The 7143-nt window shown below is 40.3% G+C and overlaps 1 long non-coding RNA gene across 1 annotated transcript in view; it reads left to right on the top strand.

Annotated features, from left to right (window-relative positions):
* Positions 1 to 4672, top strand: part of LOC123036493 — a 5717-nt gene extending 1045 nt beyond the window's left edge. The window contains exons 2-3 of the long non-coding RNA XR_006417149.1: positions 207 to 248; positions 2209 to 4672. This is a non-coding gene — a long non-coding RNA (uncharacterized LOC123036493). The remainder of the gene's footprint in view (positions 1 to 206; positions 249 to 2208) is intronic.
* Positions 4673 to 7143: the final 2471 nt, after the last annotated feature.

The following is a 7143-nucleotide window of genomic DNA, read 5'->3' on the forward strand; positions in this document are numbered from 1 at the left end:
AGAGCTGCTAGATACAGATTTAAAGTAATGTCTGTTTCAGCTTTCTGAGTAGACAATATTAGATGAAGTGTAAGTGTAAGGGTATAATAATATATAATATTACATATTTTTTGTTTTAGGGATACCACTGTAGTCAAGTTATATTTGATTCAAAACAGACTTGTTTCTTTCAGAATAATATATTTTGTTTGTCCATGGTAATGCAGGATGTACAGAGCAATCCACATGGATTAGGAGGAGCAAAAATGGTAAGTTACAGGACCATCATTACTATGGCAATGCTTTTGCTTCAGGCAGTCAATTCCAAAACAGTCTTGGCTTCACTCCTCATCTCTCTGTACCAAGCAAACAGACTGAAGGCATTTTCATCCTAAATACAAAAAATATATTTTGTTAGTACGAGGAGACTAGCATGTCTCATCTGAGCAAGGCATGCACCACTGGAAGAAGCAGAGATAGCTCTTAGCTATTCTGTCTGTGCTCATGCTGTGAAAACTGGAAAAAGGTCTGTTATTCAGGAGGGGTAGAAGTGAGAGCTGATAAAGTCAAGATTCCTGTATGCGAACATCAGAAGAAATATTTGAAGGATCACTGGGCAGCAGGCATTGGGCTGCTCCTTGTGACACAGGAGTTGGTCTCTTCTATCATGCTTTGAGCTCAGTCATTAGCACATCAATTACCAACATGATAATTTATATTAATATAGGACTACAATAATTGCTACCATAAATTTCTGTTTGATCTCTCTAATGAAAAGCTAACTGCATTCTTTATCCTCGAAATAGGTAACATTTCATGTTAGATAAGCAGGCTTCTGCTTCTGCCATGGGAGTTTCTTTCCCTTTGCACACCTTTCCCTCCATTTGCTCTATATGGTCCCCCAACTATCTGGGCCAGATATGAGGGAACTATGGGGGATCGCAGGGGAAAGAGAAATGCACTCAATGGAGTCTCTCTGACTAGAAGAAGGATACCCTTGGATGCAGCCCAGTCTTTTCCCCATTGAACAACCTTGATTGTGAACGCTTCTATGATTTGTGCATATACTTACAGGCTATTGGAAATTAGCATCTGAATGTACTTAAATAAATAATAAATAGCCCCACAGCACTTTGCAAATTTCTGTTTACATGTGTCCGCCATGCTACATTACCATGTTTATGAAAGCAGGAGAGTTCCCTTTCCAGATAGGTGCAAACTCTTGGGTACAGTATATTTTTTTAAGCTCCTACAACTATGTATGAGATGGGCTTACTTGATTTACCTTATAGGAAGTTTAACTAATACTTTTGGGAAATAAGAACCTAAATATGTTTCATGCATTACATATGCATAGTGCTACCTAGTGCTGATAGTGAGATCAGCAACATATGCCCTTCTCCAGGAACCCTCTGTGAATGATATTAGGAGGGTGAGTACCCGGAGGAGGGCCTTCTCTGCGGTGGCGCCCCACCTATGGAATGCGCTCCCCAGAGAGGTCCGCCTCTTATTTATTTTTCGGCGCCAGGCTAAGACCTTTTTATTTAAAACTTATTTTAAGTGTTAATTTGTTGTGTAGGATTTTAAAATTTTGAAGCCGAGATGCACTGGGTTTTAATATTTTTATGGTATAACTTTGTTTTTGTTGTAAGCTGCCTCGAGGCTTTTTTGTGATGGGGGCAGCATAAAAATGTTTTAAATAAATACATACATACATACCTAAGAATGTAAGAAGAGCTCTGCTGAATCAGTCCAAAAGTATACCTCATCCAGCATTTTGTTCCCTCAGTGCCCACCAGATGTTAATGGGAAGGACATGAATGCAACAGCTTTCCCTGCTTGGATTTTCCAGCAACTGGCGTACAGAAGTGTATTCCCTCTGATACTGGAGGTAATACATAGCCATCATGGCAAGTAGCCATGGATAACCTTGCCCTCCATCAAATATATACTTTTTTTCTTAATGCTTTTTAAATAAAGCATTTAAATAAAGCATTTGAAAGCATACTTTCAAAAGGAGTAGAAACATCTCAAAAATTCTGTGAGGTTCTATGCTTACATTATTAAATGAGTTTAAAGTAAAAATCATGGGCAATTTAAAATTTAAATTATGTCCTAATTAAAATACTAGCCAGCATATACTTGGGCTCAGTCTAGTTCACTGGAGGTAACAGCAGCATGTACAGAGGGATCTCAATAGGTTGTAACAGAGCCATGTTTCTTCCTGAGGTGTATATGGAAGACTGCAGCAGACCATAGGGAATCAAAGGCATGCACATCTGGATCACCATTCAGCCTGCACCTCCACTTGTGTAAGGAATATAAGTTCCAGGGGTCATGACAGGCACACACAGGTCTCCCATTTCCTTGTAACAGCTTGTGCCTCATTGTAGATGGAAGAAGGAAAGTTCAACAGGCTCATGCTATATGAGTGTTACCTGGATGTCACACTAACCCACAGAAGGCCCTATGTTCTTACTTGCATATTCTCTTCTTGATGATGAGAACTGTTTGAAAAGTGCACAGTGGATCATTACACTTTATTACAGTTTGGAAAAGTAATTTGACAATTTGGACAACTACAGCTGTGTAAAACTAGGATATATTTGCAATTATGAAATTACAATTGTTTATCTACCAGAGTATACATTAAAAGACCCACCTGAAAACATATTGGCTACAATCCAATGGAAGACAGCAGGAATGGGATATAAGAACATCTAATTAGTTATTTTTTTCCTGTAACAAATTCCTTAATAAATGATGGATATGGTCCCTTTCTGCTTAGAGACAGAATCCAGTGTAACATGATGATGTAATCAAAGTTAAAAACTCTAGGCAAACAAATTTCTAAACCCTACATTTTTTAGTGAATATTTCAAGTGAAGCAACATTTATCTAAGTGTCATTATCACTAGGCTGCTTTTTCTAGTCTGAAGATACAATGTTTAAACATTTACAGAATTGTATGTCTTTAAAATACTGAAGTGTTCACAAAAAGAAATGGAACTTTGCCTGAATCTGAATTTTAAAACTCATTTTGTTTTAATGCTGCATAATAGATGGAGTAAGTGGGATAGCTAAATATAATGTATTCATTCATTGTTCATGAACTGTGGTAGTAGGTAATCTGTATTGTAATATTCACAGGATTTATTTTGTTTAATAAAGATAGAACTTTTGATGGTTTGTCATGCAAAAGGAGTAACAAAAACATCTAATTGCTATTTATCTTGCATCCTCATAGCACATTCCCTCCAAATTAACCTGAGGGATACAGCAATCCTATATCTTCTAGATGTTGTCAGACCCGCCATTAAATTTTAGAATTTAGACTTTGCTCTGACCTCAGACCTGATTAGAGTGCAGATTGTCTATTCCTGCACTATAACAGCTGATGTGGAAAGAACCACATTGGTTGCTCTCCAAGGCTGGAAAAGTGACCTTGGAGAGGGGTAGAAGGAGGTGTTTTGTGGGGTGAAATGGGGAGGGAAGGAGACTAGGGATACCAGGATACAAGGACCAACGTCTTTCATTTGCCCTCTATTTTTGCCATCTGGAATATATCCTCCCTCTCTGCACTGGATGGGTGTGAGCCTTTGAGTGTGTGGGGTTCATATTTATCTCCCCAGAATTGTCCCCTAACTTGTACTGATGATGTTTCAGACTGTGATCTGGAAAATATGCAAAATTGGAAATGGTAGTCCCATTCACCTGGGTTCAAGAATAGCCTATGAGTGTTGGATTACCCCCATCCTTTTGTTTTTACTGTTTCATTCTAAATTGCATTTATCTCATGCTTCATGATCATTTCACCCTTCTTGTACAGCACTTACTAGAGTAATATTTCTTTAAAAACATTCCCATGCCTGTAGGCTTGTCCAGATATCGTTTATTTGCTTGTGGGAATGATTAAAGTGGCAGATAAAAGTTAAACTGCCTGGAGGAAGGATCCTGAAAACCCTGCTAAAAGTAATTCATTCTCTTTGATATAGCTGCTTACACTCAGCTGAAAGTCTTCAAAGTCTTTGTCTGGACAGGCTACAGATGTGTGCAGTGAGAGTAGTTTTTCAAAATACTAAGACAATGATTTTACAGCTGCATGAAAAATGCAGCATTTATATCTTCTTAAATTTTATTTTACATATGGGTGCTTCCCCCAGGTTTGGTTGTACTGGAGCCAAGATATATACTGAAAATCTTATTTTGCTCTAAATTCAGAACAAGAAAGAAATCTTTTTTGGCTTTTAGCCAAGCCATTAAAAGGGAGAGAAAGAAAACACAGTGTCCATACACATTTTTGTTGGCTGTTTAGGCTTGCTTTGAGGGCATGAGTATGTTGCTCAAAAGTGGGATTTATATTGCACCGTCAATGTGTATGGCAAGTTGTAGAGTAACACAACTGATTTTTGGTGTCTGGTTTGAGGCACTGGCATCTTAATAGGAAATGCACATACGGTTCCCATGGCTTTGCAACATCTAGATTTCTGTCTCAGTGATAATTTCATGATGAATATTCCCCAATTACATCACCACATAAACTAGGTATCATACTCTGTGTCTGTATAATAACTTGATTTACCTCCTATGTTTGCTATGGTATCTTTTAAACAATGTTATCAAGATGTATAAAAAACAGTATTGCTTGTTTTGTTTCTTATGCATGATATAAAATATATTTGTTGATGTTCAATAAGTTTCTATGCCCATTTTTCCAAACTTCCCTTAAATTTCTGTTGCATACTATTCTTGAAATGTATTCGGTGTCTAAAGCTCTCTCTCACACACACTCTCCATGTGTAATTAAACCCACTCAAGAATTAATTCAGACAAAATGCATTAAGAAGGGTTTTTTTAAGCATTAAGAGGCTTTAAGAGCTAAACATACAAATGTGCAACACTGCCCTAAATCTTACCCCACATCAACAACTCTGTGAGGTAGAGAGTTGGGCTGAGAGTTTTGTGACTGGTCCAAAGTCACCCAGTTGGCTCCATGGCTGAGCAGGGACTAGAACCCAAATTGCCTGAGTTCTAGGCCCATGTACTTAACCACTGTGCCACTCTGGTTCTCAAAGTTTATATGATAAATGTTAGGGTTGGACCTGATTAAATAATCTTAGTAGATTAAGAGTGTGATCCTATGCATGGAAATATCTTACCATTTCCAGCATTCTGTAGTAAGCATCTGGAGAATGATCTTCATCTCCCTGACCTCCCACCCTGCGGAGTTTGCTAGATGAGCTTTTTAGCCTGTCTAGCAATTGTACGTTGGAGAGGGAGGGAAGGAGGCTGGAAGAGGCTAAGATAACTTGTGTCCTGAATTCCCTGGTTCTCTTCCCTACCTACCAGAACACCTCTTTTCTGCCTCCTTCTCCAGGGTAGTTTTCCTGACCTTGGAGGATAGCTAGTATGGTTCTTTCTGTGTTGGCTATGAGGGGTTGGACTCAGGCTCCTACTTTTGAGGTTGGAGGGCTTTCTCTGGGATGGTCTTCCAAGGACCATAGGATTACTCTCTTACAGTGCAACCTGGTTGATTGTTCCCTTGGTCCTAAGTCTCTAGGCTAGGTTTTCAGCTGAGGCAATTTGGTAAGGGAGGGAAAGAAACTGGAACACTACCAGGGACCTTCTAGCTTGGTGGCCTTGGTCTGCTCACCTTCTTGCCTCCTTTAGCACCTCTCTGAGTCAATTTCCCAACCTTGGAGGAACAGCTAGTGTGGTTCTTTCTGTTCTGGCTCTAAGAGGGCACGAGTGGCCAGATCATTATTTTCACCTTTCAGTCTAGAAATTCAAAGTATCCTATGGCCTGCATATTGTCTAGGAATCATAGTATTACTTTCTTAGTCAATTAATGGACATTCTGGCTGGAAATGATGGGAGATTTAGTCTGGCACATCTGCTGAACAGTAGATTGGGAGAGGCTGGTCAAAGGAGTATTTCTTGTACTTGAGGGAATGTCCCTTTTAAGGTGGTGCTATACATCTATTTTTATAAGAACTTGTGTGAAAAATATTAAAAAATTAAAATTCTGCTGACTGATTTTAAAAAGTTGAGTCTTTAGACAATCAGATTAAAAATAGATTAGTCTAACCAATTAATTGTCTTGCAGTGCAATCTTATTTATGCTGCTCAGAAGTTAATCAATTAATGAGGTTTACTCCCAAGTAAGTGTGAATTGGGTTGTCGCTAAAGCTGCAACTCCAAACAGACTTGCTAGGGAATAAGCCCCTTCGAGGTCAGTCAGAATTCTATTGAGTACATTGCATAGGGTTATACTGTCAAAATGTTAACAAAGCTTTAATATGAAAATGTTCATAGATAAGACAAATTAGTTGTCTTTTCCACATATCCTTCTTCTTAGGATAACTGATGTGGCCTGATGATGTGGACAAGGTGCTTAGACGAGTACATCCCACCACCTGCTTACTTGACCCTTGCCCGTCGTGGCTGCTGACCAAAGCCAAACACGGGATTGGTGCCTGGATCCTGGAGGTTATTAACACCTCTCTGAGGGATGGCTGGGTGCCCGCTCCTTTAAAGGAGGCAGTAATCAGGCCTGTCCTGAAGAAGGCATCCCTGGATTCAGAGATGGCCGCCAATTATAGACAGGTGGCCAACATCCTGTTTTTGGGCAAGGTGTTAGAATGGGTGGTGGCGGGACAACTCCAAGCACTCTTGGATGAGACTGGCTATCTGGACCCATTTCAGTCCAGCTTCAGACCCGGGTTTGGTACTGAATCTGCCTTGGTCGCCCTGTATGATGACCTGTGCAGGGAGAGAGACGGGGAGTGTGTCCCTGTTGGTCCTCCTGGACCTCTCAGCGGCTTTTGATACCATCTACCATGGTATCCTTCTGGATAGGCTGGCAGGATTGGGAGTAGGAAGCACTGCTTGGCAGTGGTTCCACTCCTACCTCGACGGCCGATTCCAGAAGGTGGTACTGTGCCATGGTGGCTATGCCATGGAGTACCACAGGGTTCCATCTTGTCCCCCTTGCTATTTAATATCTACCTGAAACCGCTGGGAGAGGTCATCAGGAGGTTTGGGCTGCGGAACCATCAGTATGCTGATGACACCCAGCTCTACCTCTCTTTACAACCGATCCAGGTGAGGCAGTGGCTGTACTGAACTGGTGCCTGGCCGAGGTAATGGGCTGGATGGGGGCCA

This window comes from Varanus komodoensis, unplaced genomic scaffold (assembly GCF_004798865.1).
Source record: "Varanus komodoensis strain SLA01 unplaced genomic scaffold, ASM479886v1 scaffold8, whole genome shotgun sequence".
NCBI lineage: Eukaryota > Metazoa > Chordata > Lepidosauria > Squamata > Varanidae > Varanus > Varanus komodoensis.